Source organism: Oncorhynchus clarkii, chromosome 6 (genome assembly GCF_045791955.1).
Source record: "Oncorhynchus clarkii lewisi isolate Uvic-CL-2024 chromosome 6, UVic_Ocla_1.0, whole genome shotgun sequence".
Taxonomy (NCBI): domain Eukaryota; kingdom Metazoa; phylum Chordata; class Actinopteri; order Salmoniformes; family Salmonidae; genus Oncorhynchus; species Oncorhynchus clarkii.
In genome coordinates, this window is record NC_092152.1 from 56,626,165 (window position 1) to 56,648,590 (window position 22,426).

The following is a 22,426-nucleotide window of genomic DNA, read 5'->3' on the forward strand; positions in this document are numbered from 1 at the left end:
AGATTCTCTGATACTTCTCCAGTGCAAAGGCATGCTGTCTAACACAAGCAACAGCTAAGCCTGGGACGGTCTCCCAACATGTTCCTCACCATCCTCTCACTATATATGTGCCCATGTCAAGCCTACAATGGTCACACACAGATCCCTCCCCCTCCAGCCCTGATGTAATTGTTTGTGTGTGTACCCAGCAGGAGAGGAGAACAATTTAAGAGGTAGGCTGGAGGATGTCTTGCTCTTTCTTTTGAGTTGTGGTGTCTGAAGGGGTTCCGCTTGCCTTCGGGGAGGGAAATTAATTTGTAGACTGCACACACTCCTGCACACTTTGAAACTAGAGTGGGCCTGGCACTGTGAATGGCCTGAGGCCTTCACCAGTCTAACCCAGCCCACTGCAGCTCTGCTCAGCCCCGGTCTGGTCAGTCTAAACGGAAATGGCTGGCCAATCCAGTCCACATAGCTGATCTCCCAATGGTTACCCAGAGCAGGGAGTAGAAACTGGTTGTATTCTGGGTATGCTGTGTTTCAACAATCTCTCTGGCCCCCATCCTGTTTGGGCGCTTCAGATTTTTTTTCTCCTTACAAAGCTTTCCTTTTTGTTCTGCCTCAACTATGTCAGCCATTGATGTCCCAACCCAAGTTTTTTTTCTTTTGATTCCTTTTTTTTTTTATCTAGGGATACCTGCATAGAGCTCTGTAAAGAGTGGGAGCGAGAGAGGGAGGGGTGGGGACTCTGCGTTGACACATAAAACCTGAGTTTCTCAGTTTTCAAATGTTTCATTGAGCCTCTCGCTGCTTTGATATTTTAAGTAGGTATCACAACAAAAGGAGCAACAAATGGCTGGAAAGGTAATTCAGAATATTAAGGCTGCTAATGGCCCAGGCCTCTGGAGCAGATCTGCCCCGAAAGGAGAGCCCTGTCCCATGAGTCCTATTTGGTTTCCAAGGGGAGGGCCATCCTTCCTCCTGGTTACACCGGGCTACCCTCTGCATGACAAGCAGGCATTTTTCCTGTGTTGTGAGGGGCTGCTGACTAATATAGCAATCAACCAAACCTCACATACTTAGCTAATTTGACAGGTTATGTTCTGCAGATGTTACACCTTTAATAATCAGTTTAAGATTTTTCTCTGTCTATCTTCCTTATCTCCAGAGAATAACCCTTGCATTTGAAAGTTGCCCTCAAATACAGTGTCTTAGCAAAATGTTATTGTACCCCCGAGAAATTGTTCAGGGTAGGGTATCATTTTTTCTTTGTTTATTTATTAAATCGACAATCTCTGACTCATGTATACCAAGCCTTAACCATTACTAAAGCCACTTCTGAATATTTGTATTTTCCCTTTATTTAACTAGGCACTGCCTTGTTCAGGGACAGAATGGCAGATTTTTATCTTGTCAGCTCGGGGATTCGATCTTGCAACCTTTCGGTTACTAGTCCAACGCTCTAACCACTAGGCTACCCGCCGCCCCAATATCTAAAATATAAAAGAAAATGTATGCACAAACATCTGAGGTTCAGCTCATCAAACAAACCACAAAACATGTCCCAAACACAGATGAGGAGCAGAGGACTACTAGTCTTATCTAGACTGACCTGGAAGCCTGCCAATTTGCCACCTCAACTCACACCAGGGATTAGAAGAGGAATCTGTAGAGCAAGTTGAAGGGAGCCTGTGCTTTAGATTCCACTCCCAACTCACCAAGGTTGCCAACTGGCTCATGTTAAAAAGGTTCACTTCTGGTGTCATTTCCCAATGGAGGATCCCCCTTTAGTCAAGGTATCAATCTGATTCAATTTTGAGAGTGTCTTGCATTTTTGTTGTGAAATGTTTGTTTGGGGGTAACAAAAAAGTTAATGTTTTTCACATACAGTGGGGAGAACAAGTATTTGATAACCTGCAAAATCGGCAGTGTTTCCCACTTACAAAGCATGTAGAGGTCTGTAATTTTTATCATAGGTACACTTCAACTGTGAGAGACGGAATCTAAAACAAAAATCCAGAAAATCACATGTATGATTTTTAAGTTAATAATTAGCATTTTATTGCATGACATAAGTATTTGATACATCAGAAAAGCAGAACTTAATATTTGGTACAGAAACATTTGTTTGCAATTACAGAGATCATACGTTTCCTGTAGTTCTTGACCAGGTTTGCACACACTGCAGCAGGGATGTTGGCCCACTCCTCCATACAGACCTTCTCCAGATCCTTCAGGTTTCGGGGCTGTCGCTGGGCAATATGGAATTTCAGCCCCCTCCAAAGATTTTCTATTGGGTTCAGGTCTGGAGACTGGCTAGGCCACTCCAGGACCTTGAGATGCTTCTTACGGAGCCACTCTTTAGTTGCCCTGGCTGTGTGTTTTGGGTCGTTGTCATGCTGGAAGACCCAGCCACGACCCATCTTCAATGCTCTTACTGAGGGAAGGAGGTTGTTGGCCAAGATCTCGCGATACATGGCCCCATCCATCCTCCCCTCAATACAGTTCAGTCATCCTGTCCCCTTTGCAGAAAAGCATCCCCAAAGAAGGATGTTTCCACCTCCATGCTTCATGGTTGGGATGGTGTTCTTGGTGTTGTACTCATCCTTATTCTTTCTCCAAACACAGCGAGTGGAGTTTAGACCAAAAAGCTCTATTTTTGTCTCACCAGACCACATGACCTTCTACCATTCTTTCTCTGGATCATCCAGATGGTCATTGGCAAACTTCAGATGGGCCTTGACATGCACTGGCTTGAGCAGGGGGACCTTGCGTGCGCTGCAGGATTTTAATCCATGACGACGTAGTGTGTTACTAATGGGTTTCTTTGAGACTGTGGTCCCAGCTCTCTTCAAGTCATTGACCAGGTCCTGCCGTGCAGTTCTGGGCTGATCCCTCACCTTCCTCATGATCATTACTGCCCCATGAGGTAAGATCTTGCATGGAGCCCCAGACCGAGGGTGATTGACTGTCATCTTGAACTTCTTCCATTTTCTAATAATTGCGCCAACAGTTGTTGCCTTCTCACCAAGCTGCTTGCCTATTGTCCTATGGCCCCATCCCAGCCTTGTGCAGGTCTACAATATTATCCCTGATGTCCTTACACAGCGCTCTGGTCTTGGCAATTGTGGAGAGGTTGAGAATGTGGACAGGTGTCTTTTATACAGGTAACGAGTTCAAACAGGTGCAGTTAATACAGGTAATGAGTGGAGAACAGGAGGGTTTCTTAAAGAAAAACTAACAGGAATGTGAGAGCAGGAATTCTTACTGGTTGGTAGGTGATCAAATACTTGTCATGCAAAAAAATTGCAAATTAATTACTTAAAAATCATAGTGTGGTTTTCTGGATTTTTGTTTTAGATTCCGTCTCTCACAGTTGAAGTGTACCTATGATAAAAAAATTACAGACCTCTACATGCTTTGTAAGTAGGAAAACCTGCAAAATCGGCAGTGTCTCAAATACTTGTTCTCCCCACTGTACCACAAAAGTTGTCAATTTCCAGAAGGTCTGGGTGCCATATTGGCCTTTTGAATGTTATGTCTGGATACCCTCTAGGTGTGTTTATAGCACACTCACAATAGAAATTGGTGAATATCCAAATATGGGGAAAAACATTGAACATCGATGATTACTTCTGCCCGGGCTGTCTTCGTGCAGGTGGAAACACACTATAAACCTAGGAAGAGAGTCTTCAAACAGGATGTCGTCGGCTTTATTGGGGTATGCTAAGCATGATTGCATCACGCTTCCTAACTGAAGCATATTGAGCAGAGCTCTGCTTTTCATTAAGCAGCCGACCACCCTCCTCTGCTGCACCTATTCAGTTCTGTCTGAGACTAGCACTCCTGCATGATTAGTGTGTTTGAATGTGTGTTTGGGTGAGAGATGTTCTAAAGCTAGCCTGTGTGCCTTTAAGAAATGTTCACCCCACTCAGTCTGGAAGCCACTCGATTGAGTTAGGATTTATCAAAGCATAAGAGAGGGAAATGTGTAGCTAACATTCAATGAGCGGGGTTAGCAATTACTGAGAATGGGAATTCCATGCTAAGTTTCAGGACAGAAATATAAATTCAGTCAGAAACATCTGCTCTCTAATTCATGCATAAGGAAGAGCAAAATAGCATTCATACAGTACCAGGCGAAAGTTTGGACATACAGTGGGGCAAAAACGTATTTAGTCAGCCACCAATTGTGCAAGTTCTCCCATGTAAAAAGATGAGAGGCCTGTAATTTTCATCATAGGTACACTTCAACTATGACAGACAAAATGAGAAAAAAAATCCAGAAAATCACATTGTGGGATTTTTGATGAATTTATAAGCATATTATGGTGGAAAATAAGTTTTATTTGAGACAACTGTACAACCATCAAGATTAATTGTCAGATTCAACAGAAGATCTTTGTTTCTTGGGACCTAGAACAAGCATTCTGTTTTGTCCGAGTTTAAAAGTAGAACATTTCCAGCCATCCACTTCCTTATGTCTGAAACACAGGCTTCTAGCGAGGGCAGTTTTGGGGCTTCACCATGTTTCATTGAAATGTACAGCTGTGTGTCATCCACATAGCAGTGGAAGTTAACATTATGTTTTCGAATGACATCCCCAAGAGGTAAAATATATAGTCAAAACAATAGTGGTCCTAAAACGGAACCTTGAGGAACACCGAAATTTACAGTTGATTTGTCAGAGGACAAACCATTCAGAGACAAACTGATATCTTTCCGACAGATAAGATCTAAACCAGGCCAGAACTTGTCCATGTAGACAAATTTGGGTTTCCAATCTCTCCAAAAGAATGTGGTGATTGATGGTATCAAAAGCAGCACTAAGGTCTAGGAGCACGAGGACAGATGCAGAGCCTCGGCCTGATGCCATTAAAAGGTCAATTATCACCTTCACAAGTGCAGTCTCAGTGCTATGATGGGGTCTAAAACCAGACTGAAGCATTTTGTATACATTGTTTGTCTTCAGAAAGGCAGTGAGTTGCTACGCAACAGCTTTTTCTAAAATCTTTGAGAGGAATGGGAGATTCTTTATATTTTCTGGGTCAAGGTTTGGCTTTTTCAAGAGAGGCTTTATTACTTCCACTTTTAGTGAGTTTGGTACACATCCGGTGGATAGAGAGCCGTTCATTATGTTCAACATTGGAGGGCCAAGCACAGGAAGCAGCTCTTTCAGTAGTTTAGTTGGAATAGGGTCCAGTATGCAGCTTGAAGGTTTAGAGGCCATGATTATTTTCATCATTGTGTCAAGAGATATAGTACTAAAACACTTGAGTGTCTCTCTTGATCCTAGGTCCTGGCAGAGTTGTGCAGACTCAGGACAACTGAGCTTTGAAGGAATACGCAGATTTAAAGAGGAGTCCGTAATTTGCTTTCTAATGATCATGATCTTTTCCTCAAAGAAGTTCATGAATTTATTACTGCTGAAGTGAAAGCCATCCTCACTTGGGGAATGCTGCTTTTTAGTTAGCTTTGCGACAGTATTGTCATGACATTGCCCTCTATGGGTACAGCAAGCCCCATCCCCCTCTCCCTGCCTCCCCCTTCAACTAGGCTGCTGTGGTCAGAGAGAGGTCGTAAATTCCTGAGGAGAAGACCCTGCCTCATGACCACACAGTATAAGAGACAGAGTGAATTTTCATAGAGAACAAAGGAATTTCTTCCACCTCACAGAACTTGAGGTCCAAACAAATTTCATGTTCTGGAGAAGGTATAAAAGATCGGTGAAGAATCCAGCTACGAACTGGTCCGTTTGTTACAACTTGGGGAAGCTCATGTGAGATGGTGTGGCCGCATTACCATAACGCTGTTTATTTAATAGCCTCAGATATGAGGTCTAATTGTTGTATACGATGAATGAGTGAGTATGATACTGTGTGTAAAATTGTGTAATGTGATTTGACTGTTTAATGAAGGAAACTCCAATTCCCTTTTGAGTTGAACTAAATCATAGGACTGCCCCTGAGCCCAGTTAGGGTCGGGCATCCTGGGACAACCCCTTTTCTGCAATTCCGAATAAAACCCAACTTTGAGAAATTCTCAAGTAGACCACGTTTCTCTCAATCACGGGAGTACAAAGGTTGCAGACCATTGCTGAATCTTTTAACCATACCATGTGGTTAAACTCTTAGACTATCGATACCGACAGAATAAGAACAAGTCTTTTATATTAATTACTAGGTCTGCAGCTAGGAATTCGGTATCATTGAACGCGAAGAACGACAACCGCCGAAACATCCATTCTACAACATGAATGTCGCTCTGAACTATCCCCTCTAACCACGACAGACAGAGAGAGAGACAGACAATTCTACAAAATAAACAACTTTTCAACAAAAGATCAAGACGACACACTGAGCGCGTAAATATATATTGATTGCAATAGTTCCCGAATGAGTGAGCGTTCATGTGTAAAGGAGTAGCATTTCAATTGTTATAATTATGAACTCTGTAGTGACTTCTTAGTCGACCCCCACTTCCCTTTTGTCTAACAAGCCACTATGCCAGTTTAGCCCACTAGGGCACATTTCCTTATCATTTCTTGTAACCATATTGACTTTGTTTGTTTGTTTATGGATTTCTGTGAATTACTTCGTTAGTAATAAATAAATGATTTCAGACAATTGATGTATGGATGACTCCTAGTGAAGAATGGGTTCATGCAGATAACCAACAATTTACGACGTTTGGAATGAGACTAACGTGAGGTAATATAAATAATTCATTAAATCGAAGACTAATTGATCAGATATAAAATAGCTGAAAAGTTATTTTAGGAAATGATAACTTTGTAATCTGAATATTTTCCTTGGTGCCCCAACTTAAGTTAATTACAATTACATGATTAATCAGTTTGATCGCGTAATACTAATTACAGAGAATCTTTGATAAAAACTAAGTCTTCAATTTAATGATAGTAAAGACACGACAGTATCAAAAAGAAATTTAGAATTGTTCTTATTTTCCTCAATTAAGTTGGAAAAATAGGATGATCGAGCAGCAGTGCTGGCTCTTCGATACTGCATGGTACTGTCTTTCCAAGCTAGTCGGAAGACTTCCAATTTGGTGTGGCGCCATTTCTGTTCCAATTTTCTGGAAGCTTGCTTCAGAGCTCAGGTATTTTCTGTATACCAGGGAGCTAGTTTCTTATGAGAAATGTTTTTAGTTTTTAGGGGTGCAACTGCATCTAGGTTATTGCGCAAGGTTAAATTGAGTTCCTCAGTTAGGTGGTTAACTGATTTTTGTCCTCTGACGTCCTTGGATAGGCAGAGGGAGTCTGGAAGGGCATCAAGGAATCTTTGTGTTGTCTGGGAATTTATAGCACGACTTTTGATGCTCCTTGGTTGGGGTCTGAGCCAATTATTTGTTGCAATTGCAAACGTAATAAAATGGTGGTCCGAAAGTCCAGGATTATGAGGAAAAACATTAAGATCCACAACATTTATTCCATGGGACAAAACTAGGTCCAGAGTATGACTGTGACAGTGAGTAGGTCCAGAGACATGTTGGACAAAACCCACTGAGTTGATGATGGCTCCGAAAGCCTTTTGGAGTGGGTCTGTGGACTTTTCCATGTGAATATTAAAGTCACCAAAAATTTGAATATTATCTTCTATGACTACAAGGTCCGATAGGAATTCAGGGAACTCAATGAGGAACGCTGTATATGGTCCAGGAGACCTGTAAACAGTAGCTATAAAAAGTGATTGAGAAGGCTGCATAGATTTCATGACTAGAAGCTCAAAAGACAAACGTCATTTTTTTTTTGTAAATTGAAATTTGCTATCGTAAATGTTAGCAACACCTCTGCCTTTGCGGGATGCACGGGGGATATGGTCACTAGTGTAACCAGGAGATGAGGCCTCATTTAACACAGTAAATTCATCAGGCTTAAGCCATGTTTCAGTCAGGCCAATCACATCAAGATTATGATCAGTGATTAGTTCATTGACTATAACTGCCTTTGAAGTAAGGGATCTAACATTAAGTAGCCCTATTTTGAGATGTGAGGTATCACGATCTCTTTCAATAATGGCAGGAATGGAGGAGGTCTTTATCCTAGTGAGATTGCTAAGGCGAACACAGCCATGTTTATTTTTGCCCAACCTAGGTCGAGGTACAGACACGGTCTCAATGGGGATAGCTGAGCTGACTACACTGGACTGTGCTAGTGGCAGACTCCACTAAAAGCTGGCAGGCTGGCTAACAGCCTTCTGCCTGGCCTGCACCCTATTTCATTGTGGAGCTAGAGGAGTGTCTATGTTGGTGGATAAGATGAGAGCACCCCTCCAGCTAGGATGGAGACCATCACTCCTCAGCAGGCCAGGCTTGGTGATGTTTGTGGGTGAGTCCCAGAAAGAGGGCCAATTATCTACAAATTCCATCTTTTGGGAGGGGCAGAAAACAGTTTTCAACCAGCGATTGAGTTGTGAGACTCTGCTGTAGAGCTCATCACTCCCCCTAACTGGGAGGGGGCCAGAGACAATTACTCGATGCCGACATCTTTCTAGCGGATTTACACGCTGAAGCTATGTTGCGCTTGGTGACCTCTGACTGTTTCATCCTAACATCGTTGGTGCCGATGGGTTTTTCTTTAGTTTTTACTATTTTCTAAATTGTAGTATAATAGTGAAGACATAAAAACTATGAAATAACACATATGTAAATCATGTAGTAACCAAAGAAATGTTAAATAAGACAAAATATTTTATATTTAAGCTTCTTCAAAGTAGCCACCAATTTGCCTTGATGACAGCTTTGCACACTCTTGGCATTCTCTCAACCAGCTTCACCTGGAATGCTTTTTCAACAGTCTTGAAGGAGTTCCCACAAAGGCTGAGCACTTGGCTGCTTTTCCTTCACTCTACAGTCCAACTCATCCCAAACCATCTCAATTGGGTTGAGGTCAGGTGATTGTGGAGGCCAGGTCATCTGATGCAGCACTCCATCACTTTCCTTCTTGGTCAAATAGCCCTTACACAGCCTGGAAGTGTGTTGGGTCATTGTCCTGTTCATAAACAAAGTCCCACTAAGCACAAACCAGATGGGATGGCGTATAGCTGCAGAATGCTGTGGAAGCCATGCTGGTTAAGTGTGCCTTGAATTATAAATAAATCCCTGACCCTAACCCTAAATCCCTAACCCTAACCCTAAATAAAATAGACTGTGTCAACAGCAAAGCACCTCCACACAATCACACCTCTTCCAAGCTTCACAGTGGTAACCACACATGCAGAGATCATCCGTTCACCTACTCTGCGTCTCACAAAGACACAGCGGTTGGAACCAAATATCTCAAATTTGGACTCATCAGACCAAAGGAGAGATTTCCACCAGTCGAATGTCCATTGCTCGTGTTTCTTGGCCCAAGCAAGTCTCTTCTTATTATTGGTGTCCTTTAGTGGTGGTTTCTTTGCAGCAATTCGACCACGAAGGCCTGATTTACACAGTCTCCTCTGAACAGTTGATGTTGAGATGTGTTTGTTACTTGAACTCTGTGAAGCATTTATTTGGGCTAAATTAACTTATCCTCTGCAGCAGAGGTAACTCTGGGTCTTCCTTTCCTGTGGTGGTCCTCATGAGAGCCAGTTTCATCATAGTGCTTGATGGTTTTTGCGACTGGACTTGAAGAAAGTTTTCCAGATTGACTGACCTTCATGCCTTAAAGTAATGATGGACTGTCGTTTCTCTTTGCTTATTTTAGCTGTTCTTGCCATAATATGGACTTGGTCTTTTAAATAAATAGCTCTATCTTCTGTATACAACCCCTACCTTGTCACAACACAACTGATTGTCTCAAACGCATTAAGAAGGACAGATATTCCACCACTTTTTTTTTTTTTTTTTATATATATTTTTTTTTATATATTTTTTTTTTCTACCCCGTTTTCTCCCCAATTTCGTGGTATCCAATTGTTTTAGTAGCTACTATCTTGTCTCATCGCTACAACTCCCGTACGGGCTCGGGAGAGACGAAGGTTGAAAGTCATGCGTCCTCCGATACGCAACCCAACCAAGCCGCACTGCTTCTTAACACAGCGCGCATCCAACCCGGAAGCCAGCCGCACCAATGTGTTGGAGGAAACACTGTGCACCTGGCAACCTTGGTTAGCGCGCACTGCGCCCGGCCCGCCACAGGAGTCGCTGGTGCGCGATGATACAAGGATATCCCTACCGGCCAACCCCTCCCTAACCCGGACGACGCTAGGCCAATTATGCACCGCCCCACGGACCTCCCGGTCGCGGCCGGTTACGACAGAGCCTGGGCACGAACCCAGAGTCTCTGGTGGCACAGCTGGCCACAAATGAACTTTTGACAAGGCACACCTGTTAATTGAAATTCATTTCAGGCGACTACCTCGTGAAGCTGGTTGAGAGAATGCCAAGAGTGTGCAAAGCTGTCAAAGGCCAATGGTTCCCAAACTAGGGGTCGTAGGAGAATTTCCAAAATCCCACAATACCTTAAAAATCTAAATGAAAATTATCTCAAGACCTGAATCAAGGATAATAATATTCTTGATACGATTTGAAAGGAAACACTTTGAAGTTTGTGGAAATGTTAAATTAATGTAGGAGAATATAACACATTAGATCTGGTAAAAGATAATACAAAGAAGAAAAATGCAATTTATTTATATTTTTTGGTACCATCAACGTTGAAATGCAAGAGAAAGGCCAAAATGTATTATTCCAACCCAGGCGCAATTTAGACTTTGGCCACTAGATGACAGCAGTGTGTGTGTGTGTTTTAGACTGATCCATTGAACCATTGCATTTATGTTCAACATTTTGTATCAAGACTGCCTAAATGTGCCTAATTGGTTTATTAATACATGTTCAAGTTCATAACTGCACTCTCCTCAAACAATAGCATGGTATTCTTTGACTAATAGCTACTGTAAATTAGACAGTGCAGTTAGATGCACAAGAATTTAAGCTTTTTGCCAATATCAGACATGTCTATGATCTGGGACATACAACCTCATGCTAATCACATTAGCCTATGTTAGCTCAGCCAATGTGAACTTTTTTATTTTGGGCTATGGCAGTCAATTGCAAAACATTCTAACAGTATTTCTGATTGTCTTAACTTATGATCACATACTTTTAATGTGGGGCTATGACAGTCAATTTCAAATTAGTCTGATATAATTTCTCTAATGCCATATTCAAAACAATTGATAACCCCTTCACAAGTGCAAATTACTATTTTGAGGGATTGGCTACCATTTGCACCAACAATTCCACAACGTCACTACAAAGAACAATAGTCTCTGCCTGGAAAAAAATTCTGAGCCCCATCACATACTAAATCAATCTAGAATAAATGATGATGTAGTCTGGGCAGTGGGAGATTGATAAATCATTAAATCAGGAACAACCTGGTCTCAGAGCATTTCGTATTATTCTGTACATAAATCTGAGACACTCCATTTGGTATTGCTACATAAGACAGACATTTACTTAAGGCAAAACGAAAGGAGGATTGTTGGCCGGGGGGTGGATTACACAAATGTCTAGCAACCAAAAGTTGCGAGTTCAAATCTTATCATGGACAACTTTAGTGTTATAGCTAATTAGCAACTTCAACTACATACTACTTTTTGCTACTTTGCAACTACTTAGCATGTTAGATAACCTTTCCCCTAACCCTAGCCTTAACCCTTTTAGCTAACACTTCAAAACCTAATCTTAACCTTTTTAGCTAACCATTTCCCTAACACTAACCCTTTAACCAAACTGCTCAACTTAACCCTAACCCCTAGCATAGCTAACATTATCGAGCTAGCTAACGTTAGCCACCTAGCCACCTTGCTAGAATTCTTAACATATCATAATTTTTGCCAATTAGTAATATTGTACATTTTGAAAATGCATAATATATTGTACGTTTTGCAAATTCGTAGCATATAATACAAATTGTAATTCGTCACATATCATACGAATTGGACGTCCACAAATGAATACTTGCATACAGAATCATTTGAAAAGCTCTGAGACCAGGTTGAGAAGGCTGTAAATGGAAAATGTTAGCATTGCTGTGGTTTCCAACTGTACTGTCTAATATCATCTGCATGCTTCCTGAAACCAGCTACAGCTTTTAAACTCTTTGTTTGATGTGTGCATCCTCAGTAAATATAAGCACTCTTAATTAACATTATGGCAAAACTATACACACCTGTGACATTTCCATGAAACATTGGTAGATCATTGAAATAGAAACCAAGAACCCTTTTTTTTTGTTGCTCCTGATACAAATAGTTGTTATTCCCTAAGGGGGTGGATACAAGCTGGGTAGCTTCTCTGACCATGAAGGAAGAATGCATGTGCGCACATACGTATTCTAGAGTTACCACCCAGTATGTCAGAAGTAGCGACCGTCTCCACATTCAGACAGGCAATACTCTCCCAGTGGCCATAGGCTGTGCCGGGGCCACATAATAGGAACCCCCCCTCTTCTGTCCCCTGAAATCAGAGAGCAAGACCACTGGCCTCTAGCTTTACAGTCTGCAGCTCCGTAACACCTGTTCTCAGTCTGACTGACAAACAATTGTGTCTTTATTCATCACTAAAAGAAGCAAGGCCAAAATCGGCCACACCCCCCTCGACCAGTCTAGCCCCTAACCCCAATCTAGCATCTGAACAGGTTCTAAAACCTTGTGTTTGTGTTGTTTGACGCATATCACTGTACATTTTATGGAGAATCGTGAAGACATTTTCTTTTCGCACTGAACAAAAGTTCCATGGCTAAACCCTGCAATAAGTGTTTCATTTATGTATGGCCATCACAATACTGCATAAAACTATAAAATACTACTACACAAACCCATTTTAAGTTACGGATTTATACATGTTGTCGGTGCATTATTGCAGAAACGCTAATTCCATTGCTTTTGACAAGAGTTTACGCTCCCTCTTAGAGCTCTAGGTTAAATCTTTGTTGTATGGTGAATTCAATGATAATCCTAATCCCCTCTTCACAAACAAGAGTTAAGAGGGGGAGAGAGAGTCAGCAAAAGCCAGGCCCTTACCACATGCTTCAGTGTTATCACTAATTGCAATGTTGTATGATGTCCTTTATAATGGCCTCAACATTTACATAAATTGCAGCGCATACAATTGGAAGTATGCAAGGAATATGTGTGGCATTTCACTTCGTTGGGCAGGCTTTTCCACAACCACTTCTAATAGAGGATCAACTTCCGTCCCTGGCTTGGTATGCTTCTACATTTTATTCAGAATTTTGACTAGTTGAAATCAAATTATTGATTGCAAACACATACATAGCAGATGTTATTGCAGGTGTAGTGAACTGCTTGAACGTGGCAAGCAATTCTGAGTACTATGACTTGAGTACAGAGAAGAGTAATCATCCACTTGTGTCCATGTATGCTGTAACGATTGTCTGATTCCTAGGAACAGCAGCACATATGCCTTCTCCCCTTCTTAAAAGGTACTATATCCAGCAGGGTGATGAATTATGTGGAACCACTTCACACACACACACAAGGTGCTATTTTGGGTCACTCAGAACCCATCAGAAAGAATGGCATTAACATAGCTCAGCCATGTCAGTTGAAAGACATCAGCAAACAGTGCAGTGGTGCTAAGTACCTGCAGGACAGAGATCTGTCAGTGGGCCATTTTGCTCAAATAGTGACAGTCAGAGCTGTCTGAGGAGAGAACGTGGCCAGGGAGAGAGACACTCTAGGAAGATGGCCCAGTTCTAGGGCAGAAGGCTTCTGTACGTATGGGTACACTCATTGAAAAAAAGGTTTCCAAAAAGGGTTCTTTGGCTGCTCCCATAGGGGAACTATTTGGGGATCCATATAGAAACCTCTTTGGAATTGAATTGGATTGTGTGAAGACAAGAAAATCACAACCATCATCCTTTCTTGAGTCATGTCATGGTCTCTTCCTTGGATCAGCCAGGTGTTGATGGATACCAGCCCACCCAGAATCGCTGCAGAACGTGGCCCTCCACAGGTCAATTGCAAACTCCACAGACACGCCAGCCAACTGCTCTGCTGCCATCACCTTCACACCTGGGTTGATTTCGTTGCAAAACAACTGATTCTAAAAATTCCCATCCCTAATTTTTTTTTTTTTTAATTTTTTTTTTTTTTTATCATTCCATATATCTAAAATGCATGCATCAATTTAATGACGTATAACAGCTTAACCATCTAAGCGTGAAGCTAGGGCCATACTCATGTAGCCTCTCTGGTGTGTTCTTGCTTTTCTATCGTGTGTCTCTCTGGATGGGGGCACAAAAGAAGGCCAGAGTAAAAGTCCACCAAGGGTCCATATAAATGTCACGGTGATGCTTTGAAAAGGAGACCAGAGAACAATACACCATGCTGTAAACACTCTTGTCATCCATCTTTTACACTATAAACATGCAGCTTTCTTATGCAGTGGCCCCCGTGGAGAACCCCACCCCTTGTGTCAATGGCCTTATATTAAAGGGAAATTAGGTGACATTGAGTTTTAAATTAGTTCGCTACATCTGCTCCGTTGCTGTCACTCCAAACCATTAATCTCACTGCTACAAGGGGACGGCATTGCCCACCTCCCAAGCCCTGATGGTAAGTCCAGCCACTTGAGGGGGGAGCAAATGGTGGGAACCACAGAGGAACTTCTCTAGAACCGGTGAGAGGAGCGCTGTTTGACAGATACAATATAACTAGATGATGATTGGATTTAGTGTAAAATGAATGGGTTTAAATGGAGCAATGGTTGTGGGAATGTTAATATATGACCGTGGCTGTCTTTTTCGTCGAACAACTGGATGCCTTTTGAGTGAGTTTAACGATAACAGGACATCTGTATTGGACCACTTGTTATCAACCTGTGACAAGAAACGGGCTAATGTTTTTGTCCCTCCCACAGGCTAACCCTTGCCCCATGACTGTTTGTTGTGTGACAGCCATTGATGGCTTATTGAGTTACAACCCACCACAATCATTTTACTGTTGGAAGGTGCAGTGCACTCCACTGTCCCACCGAAAGGTATTTGAAATCTGCAGGTAGGAATCAAAGGGCTAGAAGTATAGGACAGCCCTATCCGGTTTCAAGCGGGGCAGAGTGAAAGAGCGAGAGAGAATCCTCTTACCAGGACACAACTTGAAGTACTGCTGTTTAATCAGGTACAGCACACAGATCTGTACCTGTCTCACACAAAAGGTACATGGATGAAGTCTGCTCACCCCCAAGCCATCCATGCTCGCATAATCAAATATGGGTAGCCATTTGATTAGCTGTTCAGGAGTCTTATGGCTTGGGGGTAGAATATGTTTAGAAGCCTCTTGGACCTAGACTTGGCGCTCCGGTACCGCTTGCTGTGCGCTAGCAGAGAGAACAGTCTCTGACTAGGGTGGCTGGAGTCTGACAATTTTTAGGGCATTCCTCTGACACCGCCTGGTATAGAGGTCCTGGATGGCAGGAAGCTTGACCACGGTGATGTACTGGGCCGTACGCACTACCCTCTGTTGTACCTTGTGGTCGGAAGCCGAGCAGTTACCATACCATGCAGTGATGCAACCCGCCAGGATGCTCTCGATGGTGCAGCCATAGAACCTTTTGAGGATCTGAGGACCCATGCCAAAACTTTTCAGTCTCCTGAGGGGGAATAGGTTTTATCGTGCCCTCTTCACAACTGTCTCGGTGTGCTTGGACCATATTAGTTTGTTGGTGATGTGGACGGCAAGGAACTTGAAGCTCTCAACCTGCTCCACTACAGCTCCGTCAATAAGAATGGGGGCGTGCTTGGTCCTCCTTTTCCTGTAGTTCACATTCATCTCCTTTGTCTTGATCACGTTGAGGGAGAGGTTATTGTCCTTAAAACACACGGTCAGGTCTCTGACCTCCTCCCTATAGGCTGTTTCATCGTTGTCGGTGATCAGGGCTATCACTGTTGTGTCATCTGTAAACGTAATGATGGTGTTGGAGTCGTGCAGTTATGAGTGAACAGGGAGAACAGGAGGGGACTGCGTACACACCCCTGAGGGGCCCCCGCGCTGAGGATCAGCCTGGCGGATGTGTTGTTACCTACCCTTACCACCTGGGGGCGGCCCGTCAGGAAGTCCAGGATCCAGTTGCAGAGGGAGGTGTTTAGTCCCAGGGTCCTTAGCTTAGTGATGAGCTTTGCAGGCACTTTGGTGTTGAACGCTGAGTTGTAGTCAATGAATAGCATTCTCAAATACAGTTGAAGTTGGAAGTTTACAAACACTTATGTTGGAGTCATTAAAACTTGTTTTTCAACCAATCCACAAAATGTCTTGTTAACAAACTATAGTTATGGAAAGTCGGTTTTGGACATCTACTTTGTGCATGACACAAGTAATTTTTACAACAATTGTTTACAGACAGATTATTTCACTTATAATTCACTGCATCACAATTCCAGTTTGTCAGAAGTTTACATACACTAAGTTGACTGTGCCTTTAAAACAGCTTGGAAAATTCCAAAAAATGGTGTCATGGCTTTAGAAGCTTCTGATAGGCTAATTGACATAATTTGAGTCAATTGGAGGTGTACCTGTGGATGTATTTCAAGGCCTACCTTCAAAATCAGTGCCTCTGCTTGACATCATGGGAAAATCAAAAGAAATCAGCCAAGATCTCAAAAAAATAATTGTGGACCTCCACAAGTCTGGTTCATCATTGGGAGCAATTTCCACATGCCTGAAGGTACCACGTGTATATGTACAAACAATAGTACGCAAGTATAAACACCATGGGACCACACAGCCGTCATACCACTCAGGAAGGAGATTTGTTCTGTCTGCTAGAGATGAACGTACCATCCCAACCTTAAAACATGGGGGAGGCAGCATCATGTTGTGGGGGTGCTTTGCTGCAGGAGGGACTGGTGCACTTCACAAAATAGATGGCATCATGAGGTAGGAAAATTATGTGGATATATTGAAGCAACATCTCAAGACATCAGTCAGGAAGTTAAAGCTTGGTCGCAAATGGGTCTTCCAAATGGACAATGACCCCAAGCATACTTCCAAAGTTGTGGCAAAATGGTATAAGGACAACAAAGTCAAGGTATTGGAGTGGCCATCACAAAGAACTCAATCCCATAGAAAATGTGTTGGCAGAACTGAAAATGAATGTGCAAGCAAGGAGGCCTACAAACCTGTCTGTTACACCAGCTCTGTCAGGAGGAAATGGGCAAAAAATTCACCCAACTTATTGTGCGAAGCTTGTGGAAGGCTACCCGATACGTTTGACCCAAGTTAAACAATTTCAAGGCAATGCTACGAAATACTAATTGAATGCGTGTAAACTTCTGACCCACTGGGAAAGTGATTAAATAAATAAAAAGCTGAAATAAATCCCTCTACCATTATTCTGAAATTTCACATTCTTAAAATAAAAAAGTGACTGACCTAAAACAGGGTATTTTTACTTGGATTAAATGTCAGGAATTGTGAAATGGAGTTTGAAATGTATTTGGCTAAGGTGTATGTAAACTTCCGACTTCAACTGTAGGTGTTCCTTTTGTCCAGGTGTGGAAGGGCAGTGTGGAGTGCAATAGAGATCATATCATCTGTTGGTGTGGTATGCAAATTGGAGTGGGTCTAGGGTTTCTGGGATAATGGTGTTGATGTGAGCCATGACCAGCCTTTCAAAGCATTTTTATGGCTACAGATGTGAGTGCTACGGGTCGGTAGTCATTTAGGCAGGCTACCTTAGTGTTCTTGGGCACAGGGACTATGATGGTCTGCTTGAAACACGTTGGTATTACAGACTCAGAAATTGAGAAGATGAAAGTGTCAGTGAAGACACTTGCCAGTTGGTCAGCGCATGCTTGGAGTACACGTCCTGGCAATCCGTCTGGGTTTGCGGCCTTGTGAATGTTGACCTGTTTAAAAGGTCTTCCTCATATCGGCTGTGGAGAGCGTGATCTCACAGTCGTCTGGAACAGCTGATGCTCTCATGCATGTTTCACTGTTGCTTGCCTCAAAGCGAGCACAAAAGTTAATTAGCTCGTTTGGTAGGCTAGTGTCACTGGGCAGCTCTTAGCTGTGCTTCACTTTGTAGTCTGTAATAGTTTGCAAGCGTCAGTGTACTACGATTCAATCTTAGTCCTGTATTAACTCTTTCCTGTTTGATGGTTTGTCAGAGAGCATAGCGAGAGTTCTTATAAGCTTCCGGGTTAGAGTCCCACTCCTTGAAAAGGGCAGCTCTACCCTTTAGCTCAGTGCGAATGTTGCCTGTAATCCATGGCTTCTGGTTGGGGTATGTACGTACAGTCACTGTGGGGACAACGTCCTTGATGCACTTATTGATAAAGCCAGTGACTGATGTGGTGTACTCCTCAATGCCATCAGAAGATTCCCGGAACATATTCCAGTCTGTGCTAGCAAAACAGTTCTATAGTTTAGCGTCTGCTTCATCTGACCACTCTTTTTAATAGAGCAGAGTCACTGGTTATTCCTGCTTTAATTTTTGCTTGTAAGCAGGAATCAGGAGGATAGAATTGTAGCCAGATTTTCCAAATGAAGGACAAGGGAGAGCTTTGTACGTGTCTCTGAGTATGGAGTAAAGGCAGTCAATTTTTTTTACGATAGAAATTTGGTCAAACTGATTTAAGTTTCTCTGCATTAAAGTCCCCGGCCACTAGGAGCACTGCCTCTGGATGAGTGTTTTCACGTTTGCTTATGGCGGTATCCAGCTCATTGAGAGCGGTTTTAGTGCCAGCATCAGTCTGTGGTGCTATGTAGACAGCTATGAAAAATACAGATGAAAACTCTAGGTAGATAGTGTGGTCTACAGCTTATCATGAGATTTTCTACTTCAGGCAAGCAAAACCTACAGACTTCCTTAGATATTGTGCACCAGCTGTTTACATATTTGCATAGGCCCCCACCCGTGGCTTACCGGAGGCTGTTGTTCTATCCTGCCGAGTGTATAACCCGCCAGTTGTATGTTCTTAATGTCATCGTTCAGCCACGACTCGTGAAACATAAGAGATTACGGTTTTTAATGTCCCGTTGGTAGGATATACGTGCTTTCAGTTCTATTTTCTAGTGATTGAGTATTAGCTAGCAAGACAGAAGGCAAAGGAAGATCAGTCACTCATCGCCTGATCCTCACAAGGCCCCCTGATCTTTTTCCGCAAAATCTCAGTTTACTTCTCCAGCGAATGACGGGGATCTGGGCCTAGTCGGGTGTCTGTAATGTCTCCCTCCCATCAGACTCATTGAAGAAACAGTCTTGTTCTAATCTGAGGGGAGTAATCGCAGTTCTGATGTCCAGAAGCTCTTTTCTGTCATAAGAGACGGTAACAGCAACATTATGTACAAACAACGAAAAAAAAGATTTTAAAAAATAGCATGGTTGGTTAAGAGCTGACAAGACGGCAGCCATCCCCTCCTGCGCCATCTTTCTAATGCTCACATATCCAGTGCACCATATCAGAGCTAACCTGCACAAGGGAAAATGTGCATGAAGGTAACACAATATTATGTTCTTGCATCTCCTAAGTGCTTGCTCCTTACGGCAGTGCTGCAGTGGTTGCACCTACAGTTTGAAGTGGCTTTGTAATAGACCTACTTCTCATAATAAAAAGAGCATCTCTTGTGTCGTCCTTCAAATAAACAAATGCATGTCAACAAATCCACATCAAACTCCAGTACAGATGCTGTGGCAACCACTCATTCAATGCGTCTTGCTCCAGTGCCCCAGATACTATTTTAGAACAAATTATTTCGATAAATCTGTGGTTAAAATATATATTTTTATACTCCGAAACTATCTGTCCATTTACATGGCAGTAATAGGGCACCCTAAAAGACGTGATATAATTTCAATGCTGTCTAACATTCACAATTTCAAATGTAGCCAGTTAATACAAATAGGACCACAACCATACTATCTAAAATCTAAACTAAGATTTGGTGGTTAAACTCCATCAGAAGAAATATATAGTAGATGACTAACTTCCCACAGTCTATTACAAAATAAATCTGAATGGGGAAGCCAAAATCATGTTGTTTAAAAATCATTTTACAAATCACATAAAGTGTTGCAGAAAATCAATGTGGATGCAAAACTAGGGTTAACATTTTCAAACCAACTTGGATTAAAAAGGGGTTGAGAGAAGAAAATGGTTGCCAATTTGTTTGCAATGCGCTCAAACTGTACGGGAGTTCTTTCTTAGTCTCTGACAAGCAGGTGAGATCAAAGTAAAAGTGGACAAAAGAGGCTCAGCAGTGATTTGTCAGGGGACGAGAGGCATTCCCATCTGGGAAAGTGGCTACAGCCTTGGCCGGGCCCTCAGATCACTAGCTCACTAAAAGAAACCATGCCATGAGAAAAAGTACAGCAAAAAAGGTTCAAAGGTCACTTTGATTTGGTCTGGATTATTGGTACCTCCTTTTTTTCTGCAAATGGGCCAAGAAAAGGACCTGTGGCTAATAACCTTTGTAATGTCAGAAAATACACTATTGTGTACTTTTTGGGGAATTTGGGGTCAATTAAAAAAAGAAGCTCTGAAATTCTTGCTTTCATTTTTCAAGTTATAAGGTTCAAATGTATGTGTAGGTTGCCCTTTATATAGCATTGTTTTCTGTGTTTAGCATTTTTCAAATAGATGCATACTCTTTGAAAAAAAGGTTATTGATAGAACCAAAAAGGGTTTGATTGTTTGCTTTATATATGGCACCCCTAAAGGTTCTATATAAAACCTAAAGGTTCTATATAAAACCTTTTGGAACCCAATGGGTTCTTTTCAATGAACCAACATTGGTTTCATATAGAACCCTTGGGTTCCATGTAGGGTTCTATATGCAACCAATTTCGGTTCTACATGTATAGAACCTTACGGGATGCCATATATATGAAGCAAGCATAGAACCATTTTTGGTTCTATCCAGAATATTTTTTTCTAAGAGTGTGGTATATCATGAAGCAGTCTTGCTAACACATTTAACCAAATGGATCATGGAGATGACACGTTGTTTAAAATAATAATCCACTCATGTGTGTGTGTGTGTTGCGAAAATCAGACTGTTCATACAGATTATTACTGAGATGCTTTGTGAGCTGCTGTAGACCATAATTAAAATACTTTCTGAAAGAAATAGCGGACCACATCTTAAGTCCCAGCAACCCAACATCTGTCAGAATCAAGCCACATCAAGACAGTCTCTCTCAGAAATGGTCACCAGCACAGCGTATGAAATACATTGGTTGGCTGATGTTTTTGTATGTTGTCTGACTCGCAGGCGTCTACGATGCGCAATGCTGAATATGTTATGGCCACCTTTCTATTGACTAGTAAACTACTTATATTTGACAGACAGGGGTACCACAACACCGTATTCGAAGGGAAGACAAATTTTAAAAGTTCACTCCTTAGGGAGTTTTGAACTATGGCCTTCATAGCATTCTCTGGATTAGCGCCAAAGGGCAGAGAGATTTGTAGACTGTGCTAATTACGAGAATAGTGACCATAATATTAACAAGATGGAAGCAATTTTGGCAGTAGTCATTTGCGTGTTACTCTTCCGCCCACCGGCTATAACATAGCCGGATCCTTAATATTAGGAATATAATAGCCTGGGACAGAGGAATGAATGAGCAGATTGTGCAGAAGGAGATAAAATATAAAAAAATTGTTGACCGCAATGGGGACGCAAACATTGGATTAATGCCAATAATGGTGCTTCTCCGCGTATTCAAATATTCTGGAAATATATAATGAAAAGTTTATTATCCATCTTTTGATTTACAGAAAAAGCTGTCGATTGTTAAGTCAAAATGGAATTTAACGGTTTGCTCTCCCCGATGATTCTGAGGCTATCGGTCTGACAAAAGGTCGTTTCCGAAAAGTTATTCTGTTGCTTGCCACACTCCGTCCCCGTGCGTTTCATGCGTTATTGGAGATAGGCGATGCTCTCCATCAGAAGCACACTGCTTGAAGATTCCGTTGTGAAAGTATCTCACCAAAACAAAGATTCGGACAAATTATAAAATACTAGAGCTCATAAAAATATATGTATTGCATAATCTTTAATGACACCTGCTAGCGTTAATAAATTGGTAGGACAGTCACTTGAGATATTTGGACCACCCTAAAAATGACTGAAATGAATATTTAAACGAATATATTCCGATTATTTGAGAGTATGAAACACATCACATAAATTAGGCTGTTTAGATTATCTGATCAAAATCCAATAGGCAAATGTCTGAAATGTAACCTAATTATGCAAATAATTGACAACCCCGAAGGCATGGGCAAACAAATGAAATGCTCTGAAACGCTCAGTTAAATTGAATCTATCAAACCACTTAAACAAACCCTAGCCTAATTTATAATATTATGAGAGACACTATTTTAAAATGGACCTAATAGGCCCTAAGAAACTTAACCCTAAAAAGGTGGTTATCTGATCCTTGGGTGTGCTTGGTTAGGATAATTGAA